Here is a 19096-nt window from a genome sequence, read left to right as displayed (position 1 = left end):
TATTCGAAAATAAGGCTGTTCGTCTATTTTATTTTTAAAAATAATTATCCAAGCGAGATACTTCCCTGACATACAAAATGTTGAATCTTAATGCATTGTTAAAATAACCTTCATTAACGAAACGGGCAAGAAAGGTAAAACACAACGATATATCATGCTTTTTGCAACATTTATTATGCCTTATTAAGTATGTACATAAACTTCAAAAAACAGTCATTGTTGTTCAAAATGAGAACCACCATTCCTGCACGCTCCTGGTGTACCAACATTATGGATGCCCTGCGCATTTTGCACGTGCTGTTACGGCTTGGTTCAACAATCACTATCCCAATAGGTGGATCGGACGAACTGAACCGATATTGTGGCCTGCTAGATCGCCCGATTTAACACCGTGTGACTACCACATCTGGGGCAGATTCAAAGAACTTGTTTATCAAGTTCCAATCCGAACTAGAGCTCATTTAATGGAAAGGATTATCGAAGCAGCTGACATTATAAGGGCAGAACTGAGATTAAAATTAACCACATCAGAAATATGGTGCAGGTCAAGAGCGTGCATTAGGAATGGTGGTTCTCATTTTGAACAACAATGACTGTTTTCTGAAATTTATACTTAATAAGGCATAATAAATGTGGCAAAAAGCATAATATATCGTTGTTGTGTTTTACCTTTCTTCTTCTCATTGCGCCGTCTCCTTTCGAAGGTTGGCGATCCAAATGGCAATTGTAGTTTTGGAAACTGCTGCGCGAAAGATCTCTGCGGATGAGCGGTCGAACCATCTCCTCAGGTCTTTCAGCCACGAGTTCTGGCGTCTTCCTACTGATCTTTTGCCCTGTACTTTTCCTTCCAGTATAACTTGAAGTAATTCATATCTTTCGCCTCTCAGCACATGACCCAAGTATTGCATTTTCCTCTCTTTGATTATTCTTAGTAATTCTTTTTGTTTACACATGCGACGAAGTACCTCAACATTAGTAACTCTTTGTACCCATGGAATCCTCAACATTCGTCTGTATATATACATCTCAAAGGCAAAGTCTTACCCGTTTCATTAATGAAGGTTATTTTAACAATGCATTAAGATTCAACGAAGGGTTTTACAGTTTGAGCGATACATTATTAGCAAAAAATGTTGCAAATGGCGTCCCCTATTATCCCTTAAAAAATTTCCATCCACCTACCAAACACCCTATATATATATATATATATATATATATATATATATATATATATATATATATATATATATATATATACAACATTAGTGACTAATTTGCTTTTTATTTAATTAAATACATTTTAAGAAACCAATGAGTATGATCTGGATCGTCGACCGGCCATGACTTAAAAAATAGAATTAGAGTGTAATTTAGTAAAATAACATAATAAGTCCAGAAATGTCCAGTTATCGTCGTCAATTACTACCTCGTGGCAGATGGGTGGCTATTTTCATTCAAAAATTAATTGATTACGTCAACAAGCCCTGATGAATAACGTCACTAGTATGATATATATGTAAAAAAATATAATTAAAAAATAAAAATCTATCTGTTTCGGGATTTGTCTCCCAAGTCGCCCATTCTCGAAAAAATGGTTTTGCTTATTACTGTCTAATACCAAATAACGTATTTTATCAAATGTCAATCAACATTTCAAAAATGTTAATATTTAAATTATAAAACTTAAAATCATTTTCTAAGTCTAGCGTCATATTCACTTTCATAAATTCATTATTCGTTCAGAATTGGTTCTTAAAATGCATGCTGCAACAAACTCTTGTTTAATGCCTTCGTTGCCGTACAGAACTGCTGCCCCAATCACACCATCCAGCTTCCCATGTGAGTTAAGCCTGTCTTCCAATTCAGATTGCAAATTGTGTAGGGTAGTAAAATTTGAAATGGTCAGGGGACTCTATGAATGTGTCAAGTTGTCCCTGATTGGCTAAGTTAAGTAAGAACAGATTTCTGTGTTGGACGTGTAACAGGACGATTGTGTATATCGGACCTACAGGGTATATTGGGAAAACATCCGTTTTCCTGGGGTTAGTTTCATAAAATAAAGTATGATGTACCAAACATAGACATATAATAACTAGATTGCGCGCTGCAATCTAAACGTGGGGGCAGTCCTTGCAACTCTTTCTAATTATCGGGGTTTATAAACCATTCCCACTATCAAACTCTTTATAGAGTATTTAATGTATTAAATAACAATTGGAAATATTTCTAAAAAATCGAAGTTATTAAATTTTATCTTCACTGAATGAATAAAATCTGTACCACAAATACGTAATTTTAAAAATTAAATTTATTGTATGCCATATTTTCTTTACCATATTTTCGAGCCACGTCTTTCAGAAAAAATAATTAACGATAAAAAAGATTCAAAAAATATACTGTTTGATAATTTTCGAGATAGCTGTTCTTTTTAAGGCTGTCCAGGTTTTGAATCGAAATTGATTAAATCATTTTGATAAAAATGTTCACTGCATATAAATGCATTGCCTATTGAAAGAAATTGTTTTCCCAACTACACTAATTAAATATACACAATTATTTTATAGTCCAGTCGTACATTTGACCCCTCAAAAATTATACGAATTAGCTAAATTTTGAATTTTGGGACCCCAAAAAAAGGTATATCCTTTAAAAGTGATATAACACTTCTTAACAATGTTTTGACTGCTGTCAATAAATAAACAATATGAACGCCCGTCAAATTCATTTTCGTAGCCTACTTAGTTTCGAAAAAACTATTTTTAATCATATGAAATAACACTGGTCAAAATAGGTATCAACATTAAGATTCTTCTACTATAAAAAATTTGAAAGTACCTACTTATTTTTTAATTTAATTTATAATAAAGGGTGAGTCAATACTATACTTACTTGTGTTTATGCGTTTTTATTCATATCTCGAGTTCGACAAAAGCTATTAACATGCGGTTTGCGCCATTTTGTTACGAATTTAATCCAGTTCCATTATAATTTACAATAAATAGGTGTTTTCATTAAATATTTTGAAGAAAAACAAATTTTAATTTTTTCTATTCGAAAGTACCCTCTACCTATGACAATTAAAACTAAATGCAATTATTTTATAATAGATAGAAATTAACTGATCCACACTCTTTCTAATGACACTAATTTCGTTAAAATCGGTTGATCCAAACCAAAGTTACAGGTATTTATCCACAAATACTTTCCCACTCTCTCCCACCCTTTATTTGAAAAAATAAAAAAAAGTACTTGAACAACTTTGTGCAGAATTTAGGCCTCTTTCTAGTTTACTTATTTATCACTCGGTATAATTGGGCATATTTCCCAAAAAACTGGTTTTCAAATTTTTCTTCACAGGTTACGCCCCCTATCGGTTAACTCAGAAACTTGAAAGTTATTTCCAGCGATTTCTCTTGGCCACTTTTACTAAGGAATTTTTTCTCCTAATAGTTTCTGATATATAGCCGAGAGATCGGCTTATTGGACCACCGGGTACAATTCACAAACGGCAAAAAGCTTTACAATACTACAAAATACATTTGACATTAACTGACAATATTGTTTTGATGTCATTTTTCTATGGCTACTTCTGAATTTAATGTAATTATGAAAAAATCAACGTATTTGACATAGGTGAATTCATAGGGGTTTAGTGATTTTTTTTATTGTTGAAAATAAATAAAAAACCATAAGGGTAATGTTTTTAATAAATATTAAAAAAATTGCATTATTAATTAATATGGGAACTTATAAAAACACGCAGAGTATAATTTGTTTATTGTAAGTCAAACTGAAAATTTCAGAGGTGGGCCAACTGATATGGGATTTTCACTCGTATATTTCACTTGAGATCTTCAGAAAGTCCCTCTTAGTGATCGATTAAAGTATTGGAGTCTGGAATGAAATTATTGCAAAATGTTTTCTTTTATTTGTGATATTTAATGAACTCCGGCTCTGTTTTAGAGGATTTTATTATAGCTATGGAAAGTTGACTTTGGAGTCTCTCCAACCAGAGCTAGGCCCTTATTTCGTTTAATATTTACAAAGTTGTCTGGAAAAAAGGAACAAACAGCATATACTGTGGCATCAGATACATAATATAGTTGAGAGCTAGAGAAAAGCCGATGCAAGGGGTCAGATTGAATATTTAATGTCTTGCTTTCTTTTGTTCAAGAACAAATATTGGCTTGTTTGTGAGAATGTATCTTGGAGAGTATATTGTTAGGAGATGAAAATTGGAAAACACTGAATGCCTTGATTTATGGAAATTCTTGTATAGCTGTGGTAAATTTTCATATTGGATTTTGTTATGAAAGCGGATACGTTTTAAAATAATTTTAAATGAACCTAGGTATTTAATAAAAAAATGAATTATTTTATAGTACAGAGTGAGTTTTATATATGGAACACCTCAATTATCTCGATAATGGTTTGCAGGTTTTTATAGATTTTGTTGTATGCGATTTGGTTGTATACGTTTTTGTGATGCGATTGATATTATGATAATATTTACCTTGTTGTCAGATTTTCCATTTTTCTTGAAATCTGACGCACTTCCTTATTTCAAATGGATCACCCTGCATATTTTTTACCTGTTAAATTCCTTAAGAAATAGTGATTATTTTTTATGTAATGTTCCCTATACCTAAATGAAATAGTTTCTGACTTATTGCTACATTTACATAATCTTCGCCAAAGTTAAAATAATACATGTAGATAGCAGTGGCGGCTTTTGAAGGTAGGCAGGATAGGCCGGGCCTACCCAATAATTTTAAGAGCTTTAAAATTGAAAAACATATATTCAAAAATTATATTAATACATGTAAATAACTTAAATGTACTAAATCACTCAATACATTAGCGTCCGTTAAAACAACTATATTATTATATTACCACAGAAAGCATCGAATCGTATTAAGGCATTTTAAATATCATTAATAGGCCCGACCGGAACTGGCCGGCCTAGCTCACATAAGATCCCCATACAAAAAGCGTTTGAAGTAAGCAGCTTGCCGGACAACGATTTATATCGTCGTGTTTACGCTTGCTGTTTAGGCACCAGACGATCGGGCCTACGACGACAATCGTTGTCACTTGTAACGTAATTATCGAATTGTAATATAAATTTTCTTTTAAATTATGATAAAAAAATATGTAACATAATCTATAATGTAACATATTTTTAAGCAAACAACACAATTGCAAACAAGTACACGGTTGCCCAAATAAATTTTAAAAAATTCGTAAAATTCGAAGAAAAAAATCACATTTGCGTGATTTCTATATCGCCTGATTGTATGAAATTTATATATGAGATTGTTTTATAACTGATACATAAAAATGAGTTTTTATGGCGCTTTACCAGGTTGCAGTAATAGTAATGTTTATAGTGAGTGTTTGGACATTGTTATTTCACTATTGGAATCGCCATTATCTAGAAGAACTGAAATTGGTAGAAAAAAAAATTATTATGAATGAAAGGTCTACTCCAACATTGCGTATTGACCAAAAAGATGGGAAAAAGGTGCGTACTTTTAATTTTTCTTGGTATGATGTCTACAAATGGTTGTCTGGAAGTATTACGAAAAACAGACTATATTGTTGGCCGTGTTTGAAATTTTCTAATAAGAAATGTATATAGAACTGTAAAGGATACTTTGATTTAAAAAAATCGGTTGCCTGTAAAGTCGGTTTTACGGGCGAAGATTTTACGTGAAAACATCTTTTTCTCGGTAGAATATTTATTGATATGAATATTATTAAATTGCACAATAGGAACAAGGAATTGCCGCTATAAACTCAGTTTCTCAACTTTTGTGTCAATCTAACAATTAATCAATCAATCATAGTTTACGATAATGAAATATTAGTGTACAATTATTTACCTTTATTGTTGTAGTTGTTGTAAATGACGAATCTACTCACGAATTGAAGACAAATCTCACGATCTCACGATTAAGGTCTTACATCTTACGATTTTTAAATTTTTTTTTAAATTTCAAGTGTTTCTAATAAAATGCATGGGAGGAAATCAGCTTTTTTTAGATTGTCACCTTGAAATATCCATAAATTGACTGTATTTTTGTATCAAAGTGGGCTACTCCAATTAACTCAATTAATATACACAAAATAATATAAACAAAGCTTAAAAGGTTCTTTATGCTTTGAAAGTGGTTTATAAACAACTGAATTGTAATGTATATTTTACCGCCTTTAATAAATATGAAGTATAGACTAAATTTTGTGTAAAGAACAAACATTCAACAGACCTAATAGTAAAAACATATTGATTTAAGTGTGAATTTGAGATAATGTGCTGACAAAATGTTAAATCCTAAGAAAACAAAATTATGTTTTTATGTATATTCATTATACTTAATACTCTTGGGTAAAATACCTCATATCATATATGTCTTTAGACACAGTTAATAATTTTCATTGAAGTTTAAACTATAAAGAATGTTTACAATCATTGCTCAATATTAAATGGATAAATCCATAGCAATATTATAAAAGAATATAGGTCCCTAGGTAATTTCCTAAAATTATATCTGATACTGGTGGTTCCCCCGAAAATAGGACACTGTAAGCACTCCACATTTTCACTACAGACACAGCTGACGATACTTTCAACGATTTTCAACTTTAGCGATTCAACGCGCCTAATTCTCTAGTGCCGCGCGCAGCGGACCGATCATGTTTGAGTGGGAGAGAGACGCAAGCCATTCGCCGGTCCGGCGGGCCTCTCTCTCGTTCGGTGACTCACTGTAACAGACGTGAGCGGGCGTTACACTTTTTCTTAAATGACTCCGAGCCACAACCTAATTTAAGACGTTGTCACGTCAAAAATATGTCTGCCTCCTTAAAAAAAATATTCCACTTGCAAGGAACATTTAAGTAATTTCATGTCCTTTAAGGATGTACAGAAGAGGGCGTTTTCTATTCGCGATTTGCTAGATGAAAAATCAAAAATCTCAAAAATTAGATACAACGCAGAAGTTAAAATGAACAGAGAAATCATTAAAAAATTAGTTAGGGGGGGGGGTCATGACCCCGTGACCCCTCCCTCTGGATCCGTCACTGATTACACATAGCTATATGTAATTTGCTGGCTTGGCCTACCCAAAATTTTACCACACCAGCCGCCATTGTAGATAGCTATGACTGTAACAACAACAACTTTGGCGTTTTAATAATTATTACTTCATAATTTTCAAATCAAAATATTTCGAAAACGGTACACAGTATCGAGTTTTACCAAGAGTACCTTTTTCGTGTAAAATTGAATGATGTTTAAGTTTACTTGAAATTTTGATTAATAATTATACTCTTAAAAAAGTTATATTGACTAATACTTAGTACGATCCGTGTAACTAGCGCCCTCTATGAGAATCAAATATAAAAACAAATTCATGGGATGTATCAGCTCCCAAAACATATTCGTATAAAATTTCATTACAATGTTGCCAGTAGTTTCGGCAAAATCGTAAAAAATGCGTAAAATTATTTTTTTCTTCAACGCCCTGTATCTTGAAAACGGATGGCGTTACAAAAATTTTTTACTAAGCAAACCCCAATTATTTTTCAGTTTTTTACCTACCCTAGAGACGGGGTTATCTTTTTTTGAAACACCCTGTACATAAAACTCACTCTGTATAATAATATAAAGAGTAATAAGAAAATATATATTATGTAGAATGTATTAAAACAAATAAAACAATATTTGTTTTTGTTATTGTTTCAGAGAAATAAATTTATGTTAACCAAACCAATTAGACTGATTGTGCTCTCTCTAACTGTATTACGGTTTAGGCTCTTTGCATGAAAAAGGGACAGCTATACTGTTTGCTACTCCCCCTTACAATCTGCAGCCTTCCCTATTCTTTGAACTAGGAAGACATACCATCGGCTTACTTTGACTGCTTTGATCTTTCATCCCTAAAATTATATAATGGTTTCTTTACCAAGTAGAATACAGTGCAAGCCAAAACTGTTAAGCGATAATGACAAAACGCTCTTTGCGTACTAATGATTTGATTTGATACGTTCAATTTTATAATACGCTTACGTGAATAGAAATGGGCCTACCTCACACTTTTGAATTCTATTATTTAGTAATTATTATATAATTTACTTTAACATAAACACACGTATAAAATGATCAATAATTCGTGTTATATATGAAGTGTAGAAGTTAAGAACAAAAGAAATTTATATTAAGTGGACATTTTCACTAGTACAGTAGACTTCCTCTATAACGAGAATTGAAATGGCAGACTAATTACCTCGTTATATCAGACAACAATAATACTGTGCATACATAAGAATATGTAGTTTTCTAAAACAACTTCCTATAGTGAAGCCATCCGGAGCAATGTAAGATGCTAAATATTGTTTGAATGGCGTCTTTGAAAAAAAGTTGTTTACTTTTATTGTCAATGAAATACATTAAAACAAAAAAGAGTTGTTTACTTTTATTGTCAATGATATAGGTACGTTAAAACAAAAAATCTGCACTTATATTTTTTTCAACTCATCATCATCAGCCGTTTTGAGTCCACTGCTGGACATAGGCCTCCCGTAAATAATTCCAATGCATTCTATCTTGAGCACCCTGAATTCAGTTGTGCTGAATGCGCTTGATGTCATCTGACACCTTGTTGGAGGACGTCCTCGATTACGATAAGCATCGTGTCTAGGTCTCCATTCCAGAATTTTCTTCGTCCACCTTCCATCTTTTAATCTGGCAACATGCCCCGCCCAGTTCCATTTCAATGTTATAATCATTTGAACTGCGTCAGTAACACCAGTTTTTCGCCTAATTATTGTATTTGATACTCTGTCTTTGAGGGATATATTCAGCATTGACCTCTCCATCGTGCTCTGTGTCACTTGTATTTTATTGATTACGTTGATTAATTCTATGACAAAAGAGTCCCTACCACTTACCAACTCATCCACCCGAAGCCGTTGTTCAGTAAGTGGAGGATTGCTTATACCGGCAAACACTTGGACGTCAGAGCCTCGTTTTTTATCTAGCAGGATACACCAGATGAGTAAAATCAAGATCATCACACGGGCACCACACAAGGCAAGACATACGAATTGTGTATAGAAAGAAGACGAATAGTGGAAAGAAAAATCAAGAGAACTATACTGGTGCCAATAAATTATACTGATTATACTAAATAGAGAAGCAGACCAAATGCAGAGATTAAGAAAGTACTAAAAGAAGATATCGTGACCAATATAAAGCAATGTAGAAATGGATTGCTAGGCCACATCTGGCTAGCGGAAGATAAAGTAGTGACATACGTGATGATACGAAGGAAGGAAGAAATAAAAGGGAAACACCAAGATCAAAGTGGCAGCAAGGAGTTGAAAAAGACTTTCGATTTGCTTGTCCTTTATCTTTGATTACCCATGTACCTAGATACTTGTATTAGAAACTCTGTAACTGTAGAACTATAAGATTACACTTAGTGTCAGCGTGGTACTTAAAAGAAGGATCCTGGTTCTATAGAAAAATGTAAGCGAGTGCAGGACAATGCTGTACTTCGTTTGTGTTGGTAAATTGATACAATATAGAGCTTACAGCCACATTATGTTGGGAAGAATGCCGATAGACCATAAAGAAAGATCAATAAATAGAAAGATCATAAAATATTTTGAAGACGCAAAAAGAACATTTCTTCAGATTACCAACTGAGGACTATGTCAAGACGAATATCATTACAGGTTATAAAAATCAGTTCCATTTCAATGTTGTAATCCTTTGAACTGTATCAGTAACATCAGTATTTGATACTCTATCTCCGAGGGATATATTCAGCATTGACCTCTCCATCGCGCTCTGTGTCACTTGTATTTTATTGATTACGTTGCTGGTAAGGGTCAATGTTTCTGCTCCATACGTTAGAACTGGGAGTATACATTGATCAAAGACCTTCCTTTTCAAGCACATGGGAATATCTGATCTAAAGACTTCTCTCAGTTTTCCGTAAGCCGCCCATGCCAGTCCTATTCTCCTGTTTAGCTCCGTTGTTTGATTATCTCTTCCTAATTTAATCTCGTGGTCCAGATATTTATAGCTACACACCTGTTCAATTTGCGTGCCGTTAGTTGAGATGTTTTTCGACAGTACTAGGTTGGTCATATATTGTGTTTTGGAGAAATTAGTTTTAAGTCCAACTCGTCTACACGAGCTCTGAAGGTCTTGAAGAAGCTGGCAGGCATGATCTACCTGGTCTGCGATAAGGACTATGTCGTCTGCAAATCTCAAGTTGTTCAGAAAATCTCCATTTATGTTGACTCCAATATTCTCCCAATTATTGTTTCTGATAGGACTCTGCAGCAAAGCGGTGAATAGCTTAGGAGAGATGGTATCTCCTTGCCTAATACCACTCTGGAGAGATAATAAGGTGATAGGTCTGTAGTTTCCAATTTCTGTTACATCTCCTTTTTTGTGCAATATTATCGTAATGGCACTATTCCATTTTACTGGTGTAACTCCTTGAAAGAGACAGGCACTATACTTTTTCCAACTACATAATGTATAAAGCGTATTTTCAAGGATAGCATAAACTATTGCTTCTGCAATTGGAAGAAGTCTGTCATTTTTGACTGCTCTAAATTGTCCAGTATCATTCTATCTATCATATTTTCTAAAGATGTGAAACAGTTGTATGCTTTTTCTCTTGCGTTTTGTCTTTGGATAAAGTTTCTTACAGCGTTTAAAACACTTTCCACATATTGTCTATTAGGACCTTCTTGCATAGATTCACCGCGATTGTCTTCTCCATCTTCATCACTTCCGTCACTGACGATACGCGCTCCGCCGCTCTTCTTCCGAAAGGATTTCCGAAGTGGAAATTGAAACGTCAATAAAATTAATTTAACCTTTAATTGTGGCTTATTCCCATTTAAATAGTAATGATTGTCTAATATTCGCTTTTTTATGCCATGTTATACCGGCTTGTTTCCTTATGTCATGTCCTATGTTAAATTTACGTCGCCTTGGTTTCTTGACGCCTCTTGGATATTACAATGTAATTCTAGTATCTAGTGGACCATCTATTGTCAGTTCTTCTCACTAAATGTCTCGCCTATTGCCATTTTAAAGATCTAATTCTGTGAATTACATCAGTGACCTCGGTTTTCCATCACTCCATGATCCAGTCTATTCTTTTGTGAAGTCTCTTTGTTATGCCTAGCATGCATCGCTCCATTGACCTTTAAGAGACTTTTAGTTTCTTCTTTCTTTCTTTTGAGTAGGTTATCTCTATTTATACTTTCCAAGAAATTGATCAAATCAAAGAAAGAAAGTGATCACAACATTTTGTTTTTTTCAGTTGCTATTGCTATATTCAGACTTGCTATATTATTCCTTTCGCGTTAATACTATTTACAAGCCTTTAAACAAGGTTTTCAATCTCCACTACCCGAACGGCATCATCTGGGGTCGTATTTTCGAATTCAATCGAATTTTTTCGTACACGAGTTAACTCGAAAGAAAAATTTCGTATACGAATTTGAATCTGTATTTTTGAACGTCCTTCGAAATTTTATACGTATACTAAAAGAATTTGCACCGGCAACACTGCAAATTCGAACAACCAAAACTTAAATAATAAAAAAAGAAGAATAATTGACAGTTGTACTTAACCTAGTTTATGGTGAATTTGTTATCTAAAACAAGAAGTAAAAAAGGGCATGAAATATGGTGGTTCAGTGTCGGCCGAACAAAAAAAAAGCCATTCTATCAACTCTATCAAGTCTCTCAACTCCATTGTGAGGGGCCTTGTTAATCTGTACAATTTTTGAAATTGTACATCCAAATAGTCCTCTAGAGGGTTAAGAATGGGTTGGTAAACTTGCCTCTTCGTTCCGCTAATATTATCGCCTCGGCAAGGGCGTTAACTATTTCTTTCTATTAAAAAATTATTTAAACCACCCATTAAAAACAAAGTTCAATGTAAAAATGTGGTATTAATGTAAATTTTATTGTATTGTTCAATCTAAAACAACGATTAAAAACTATCAGCTGAAATTTTATCTGACGTACACAGGCCCAGTGACAACTGAAATGACAACAATAACTTTGATCGTATACTAGCATCGAAATTCGAATGGTTCATACCCATTCATGTCGCCCTATACGAAAAAATTCGTATACGTACTATTCGAAAATACAAAAAACTGGATTTCTAGCGAATTTCTTCTAATTTCGTATGCGAAATATGCTCCAACGAATTCGAAAATACGACCCCTGCACAACATAGTATTTTCCCCTCTGCATTTCCCATTTTTTTTATCATGTTCCTTTACGTGTTTTCATTAATACGTCATCCTTTACGATATTAAATAGTAATGGGCTTAGCGAATCGTCTTGTTTAATACCACTGTATTCTTTAATGAGTTTTTGTAAATTTACCGTTTACTCGGTCTTTAATTGTGTTTTCTCTATAAACGTCTTTGATTGTCCTAATTAATTTTTCCAGAATTCCCCTCTACTACAGTAATTAGATAACATCCTCTCCAGTTAAAGTATATCAAAGACTTTCCGTAAGCAAACTGAAAAAGAAACACAGCAATGTTGGTCTATTATATTCGGTAAAGTTTTCTAATATTTGTCGCATAATAAATACATGATCTACATCCTTGTTGTTCTTCTAATGTTGCGAAACATGATCTCTTTTCTTAAACGTCGTTACAGCTATATTTAATTTAGACCTGTTTGGGATTCGATTAGGTTAAAAGATGTTTTTCAATAATTTTGTGATTTCATATAACTCATGTGCAGCTGGTTCCTAAAAAACTGATAGGACTCTTAAAGCGTATTTTGTAGAAAATTGAGCAGTGTATTTTGAAGGATAAATACTTTTTATTTACATACTGTCACTGTCACTGCCAAATCTTAAAATTTCTCAGATAACTTATTCTGTTCAACTTTAAAAAATTGCTCCTCATGCTAGCAAAGAACTAAAAGGAAGAATTGTAATGAAATTAGAAGATGGTTGGTCACTATCTGCCGTAGCGAACCATTTTAACGTAAGCAGAACAACAGTTTTTAATATTAATAAAAGATGGAGAGAACAAGAAACTCTCGAAAGAAAGCAAAGTTCTGAAAGACCAAAAATATCTACCGCTCATGAAGATAGTACGCTTGTGGAGAGATTCGAGGAGTATCCTATTGAAGATGTGAAAACTGCAAGAATGATGTCACAGTTTCCGGGAAGAAACACAACAACTTGGCACAGAATTAAAGGATCGCGTCTAAAGTACCGACCTGTAGCAAAAAAAACAAGCTCTTACACCATAACAGATGGCTCCACATGCTAGCAAAGAACTAAAAGCAAGAATTGTAACGAAATTAGAAGATGGTTGGTCACTATCTGCCGTAGCGAACCATTTTAACGTAAGCAGAACAACAAAAAATTAATAAAAGATGGAGAGAACAAGAAACTCTCGAAAGAAAGCAAAGTTCTGAAAGACCAAAAATATCTACCGCTCATGAAGATAGTACGCTTGTGGAGAGATTAGAGGAGTATCCTATTGAAGATGCGAAAACTGCAAGAATGATGTCACAGTTTCCGGGAAGAAACACAACAACTTGGCACAGAATTAAAGGATCGCGTCTAAAGTACCGAACTGTAGCAAAAAAACAAGCTCTTACACCATAACAGAAGCCATCAAGACAAAATCAAGAATTTTGTTACAGGGTTATATTTACAGATGAGAAAATTTTTCAATCTTCCAAAAAGGACAAAATTATGGTGTATAGACCAGATAGTAATAGATTTAATCCTCTATATGTTGATAGATATCGAGCAGCTGGTCATTTTAGCGCCAATGTATGGGGATGGATTTCATCTAGAGGAATGGGAATGGTATTGGAATAGTATTGATGGTAGGTCTGTTGAGCAGTTTTATTTGAATATTCTAGAAAACATCATGTTTCCCAGTGTAGAACAGTTGTATCGAGAAAATAATTTTATCCTCCAACAAGATAATTGTCCTGTTCACACTGCAAATATAATAAACCAGTGGCCCCAGATCCAGATAACAACATCGAAACCTTAACATGGCCCAGCTACCCAGCCCAGTCCAGATTTAAACCCAATTGAGAATGTGTGGGGGGTTATTATAAAACTGTTGTATCGGCGTAATTTTATACCTCAAAATGCTGAAGAGCTGTGGCACGGTATACAACAGGTTTGGGAAGAGCTCCCTGAAGAACAAAGACCTGATGGATATATTGCAAAATATTAATTTTAGTTTTACTCGCTCGCTTTCTTTCAAGAGTTTCTTGTTCCCTTAATTTTTTATAAATAGAAAAACTGTCGTTTTGCTTATGTTAAAACGTTTTGCTGCCTCTGATAGTGCTAACGCAGAAGTTCAAAATAATATCAAAATTTAGACCTTAATAAGTATTACAATTTATGAATAACATATATGTAATCAATTGTTTGTTGTTTTTTTTTTGTTTATTTTATTATTTGTCTGTTATAATAAATATAATATAATGTCAGACTGATCAAATACACTGCTCAAAATGATCAATTCTTACTAAGAGTCGTATCAGTTTTTTTTGGAACCAGCTGTAGCTGTGTACCTTTTTTTGTCTGCCATTAATGTCACTGTATTAATCTAATAAAGATTAAAAAGTTAAATTTCTCACCACACCAAAAAAAAAAAAAAATACACTCGCGATCATCATAAAATCCGGGTCATCTTGAAAATTTCAAGTTTCTTAAATATTTTTGCCTCTGGTGCAGTAATAACCTTTTTTTTTGGCTAATATATTTTTTATTTGTCATCAATGTTTGTTTTAAAAGAAAAAAAAATGGTTTTTTTTATTGTTTTTATTGAAAAAAAAAACAGAAAACAAATCAAATTGTTGATAAAACAGACATACGAAAAAAAAATGGAAAATACAGAACGTGGTAAAAAATCAGTGAAATTTCAATGACCAATATCGTGTATTGCCTCATCTTGCTCTAATAACCTCTTGCAGACGACGGGGCATACTCTCAATATTTCTCCGGATTACATGTTGTGGTATGTTATTCCACTCTCATACTAACAGATCCTTAAGCTCCTGTGCATTGTTAGGAGGAGGTGTATGGGTTTGAATACGTTTTTTCAAATCGTCCCAGAGATGTTCGATGGGATTCAGGTCCGGAGACCTAGCTGGCCAGGGTACCCTCGTAATTCCAACTTCGTCCAAGTATTACATACTGATCCTGGCAACGTGTGGTCGCATGTTGTCCTGCATAAAAACGGCGTTTTCTCCAAGCCCTGCCATGTTGGGCATAACATGTTCTTCCGGAATCTCCGTAATGTACCTTCGTGCAGTTAGGGACCCATTTTCGATGAAGGGTAATTCTGTGTGGAAGTCGGAAGATATACCTCCCCAAGCCATGACCGAGCCTCCACCAAATGGCATTCTTGGAGCAATGCAAGCTTGTGAAAATCGTTCACCGGTTCTCCTCCAAACTCTTACACGTCCATCGGATCCAGTTAGGCAGAAACGCGATTCATCTGAGAATAACACTTTGCTATAATCGTTAATTCCCCAATGCGCGTATTGTCGAGCAAAAGCTAGTCGTGCAACTCGAGGCACCCGGCGAAGTGGCGGTCCTCTAGCCATTACCCGAGAAGATAGTCAAGAGGAACGAAGTCTTCTTCTGACTGTTGCAACACTAAAATTGCGATTTCGTACTTCCTCTAGACGATTTTGATGCATAACCGCAGTTGAGGTCCTGTTTCGTAAAGCCTGAAACACAAGGAAACGGTCATCTAGTGGCTTGGTCGTTCTTCTTCGTCCAGAGCCAGGTCGCCTGGTGAGCAAACTTGCCTCCTGAAAGCGTTGAAGCACTCATTGAACTGTAGAAAGGCTTAAGCCAACAGTTCTTGCGACTTGCCGTTGAGTGTGACCGTCTTCCACAAGTGCAACAATTTGTGCCGTTTCAACAACAGTCAAAGGCATTTTTGTCAAAAAATAAACACTAATAATGGCACTAATAAACAATAATGGTGGCAATAATAAACGCTTGTCCGTTGCATTTGAACAGAAAGTCGAAGTACAAACGAGACATTTAAAACAAGCGGAGTTACAGGTAGCGTTCATTTTGGGAAGTGTGCACTTTACCGCGAAATCGGCACTATTGGAATTCTTTGTTACAAAGGAAACCGCAATAATTCTCAGAAACATGCATTAGTTTGTATTTGTGTTATTATTATTTACGATAAAGCCCGATAAAAATGAAATATCGGTGATTTTCAAGGTGACCCGGATTTTATGATCGCGAGTGTACTTTGTTTTAAACATTTACTACTTTTTTTTAACGTGATTTTAATTTGACACAAATTAAAATGAAACTTCAGACGAGGTCCACCCCGGGCACAGGTAGCTTGAGGACCATCGTCCACCGACCAACCAAACCAACCACAGAGATAAAGGAAGGGAGTATTCCAAAAATGTCGTCAGCCTTACAGCGGCCATCCCACTTTTGGAGTACAGTACGTGAGACAGTCAACTGCGCGCAAGTAGGAGAGGGTGGTTTAGTTGGTAGGCATAATAACAGATACCTGGATATTTGGTACTGCTATCTTTAGTACTTTCAATTATCGTAAAACCCAAATTTTAAGGAGTCAAAATGGAGGTAGAAAAAAAAAATTTCGTTGCCCAACCATCCCCCCACCAGGAAAATTCTAGGTTCGCCACTGGATGAAATGTATGCCGATGTGAGTCCATATTAATTATGATAGCAAAGCGCACAATTATTCACAATCTAAATCAATTTTTTATATTATTAATATTTGATATGGGTATACTTTGATAACATAAACAACTTCTCTTATTAAAAAAACAAAGCTATAGGAAATCGAAATATCCAAGAAAAACAAACTACAAACTTTTATAGATAATTACCGAAATCAATTTCTGTAACGAAATTAAAAAAAAAACAAAATTATATATCTACACTCTACACCAGAATAGAAGCTGCTATTAAAGAAACCCGCATATTAAAAACAAAACCAAACAATACAATCATTTTAATATAAAAATGATAAAAACAACTGTTTCCATTTGTCTTTTTTTATTTAGTTACATTTTAAAGACAGGTTCTTTATCGACTAATCGCAAATAGCAGTAATTTTAGACGTCCAACCTTCAAAATATTCCCTGAACCAAATAGTTGCAATGAATCACATACTGGATTTCATTAGTTGACAATAAAACAAATAGAAAGCACTATAGGAGATATTAGAAAGTAATAGGTCAAGTAAATAACCAATCGCCTCCGGTAAATTCATTCATTTAGATTAAATAGGTGGACCATTTAATGTTAAGTGACGCCTACATAATTCAGTTCAGTTGCCACTAAAAATATAAGAAAAATAAAATAATATCAAAAATACTTTATATTATATATTTATATATTTAAAAATAATTATAATTATATGCATATATATATATATATATATATATATATATATATATATATATATATATATATATATATATATATATATATATATATATATATATATAGGTGTTTCAGAAAGGTATGTCAGAAAGGTATGTCATAATTAAATCACGCATTCCGGGGACAAAAATAAATTGATTGAATCCAACTTACCTTAGTACAAAAGTGTACACCAAAAAGTTACAGCTCTTTAAAGTTACAAAATAAAAATTGTTTTTTTGCATTATCTCCTAAACTACTTGACATTTTGTAATAAAAATGGACACGTTACTTTCTTGTTCTAAAAGCATTTTTCATAAAAAAGAAACAACAAAATCTAAGCGCACAGAAAAATTTAAACTTTTGAGTACGTTCAAATCAAATGAATCAAATAAATGGCTTAAATGAATTAACAAGTACAAAAAATGTCTATAACCTCTATAAATATAATATTGCAAAAAATCTTCAAAATGACCCCCATTTTCTTCAATATACATTCGGTATCGTTTTAATAAGGAAAACCAAATGCGCTGAAAAATCATATTTTTCTGACGAAATTGATTTCCAGCTTCAATTATTCTAACCCTCAATTGTTGTTCGTTCTCTATTGTTACAGAATACACTTTCACTTTTATAAACCCCCAAAAGCAAAAGTCCATGGGGTTAAGACCTGGACTTCTGGGTGGCCAAGAAATGGGTGCGTCACGACCCCTTTCAATCCACTGCCTGCAAAGGTATTCCCGGATTTAATTACTGTAATGCGGTGGAGCGCCATCTAATAGAAACCACATATTTTGCCTTATTGCAATATTCACTTCTTACAAATACTCTTGTAAATCGTTTGCCAAGAACTGCAAATAATTATCACCATTTAAATTGTTGGGAAGAAATACTGGGCCTATTAGATTGTTATCCACAATTCCTGTCCAAACATTAACTTTGAAAGTACTTTGGTTATGAGTCGTTTTCTGACGTGAGTAGTTTCGTCGGCCCAAATGTGCTCGTTATGATGGTTTGTTATTCCATTTTTACTGAAGGTAGCCTCGTCGGTAAACAAAATATTTCTAATAAAATTAACATTTCGAGTGTTTTCCATTAACAACCAATCGCAAAATCCAATCCTTTTAGGATAATCTTCAACCAATAACTCTTGAACCGTTGTTAAGTGATAGGGTTTAAGCAGCTGATCCTTCAAATGCCTCCAAACCCTTTACGTGAAGAACATTTAGTTGAGCAGCCCATTACCCTTGTACTTGTTCCAGGGACTTCTTCGATGATTTCTAAAATATCTTCATCATTTCCATCCATTATTGGACGACCACTATTGCCAGCAACTTGCGGTTGGAATGTACCCGTTTCCCGTAAACGACGATCAATGGTCAGAAATAATCGTCTATCGGGTGTATTTCGAATGGGGTATTTTACAGCATAACGCCATTTCCTTAAGTGTGTAGGCCATTGTAATATCAAACATTTTAATATTAATCTTATTCACACAATAAATGATAGCTTCAAATTATTGACTATTATTGATGGAACTGTTTGTAATTATTGTATCCGTAGAAACTAATTGTAATTTTATGGCCAACTAGGAAAAAACTAGTTTTTCGAAAAAGTGATAA

The sequence above is a fragment of the Diabrotica undecimpunctata genome, chromosome 8, assembly GCF_040954645.1.
Source record: "Diabrotica undecimpunctata isolate CICGRU chromosome 8, icDiaUnde3, whole genome shotgun sequence".
Classification (NCBI taxonomy): Eukaryota; Metazoa; Arthropoda; class Insecta; order Coleoptera; family Chrysomelidae; genus Diabrotica; species Diabrotica undecimpunctata.
The sequence above is the reverse complement of the archived record's forward strand: the minus strand, read 5'-3'. Positions refer to the sequence as shown.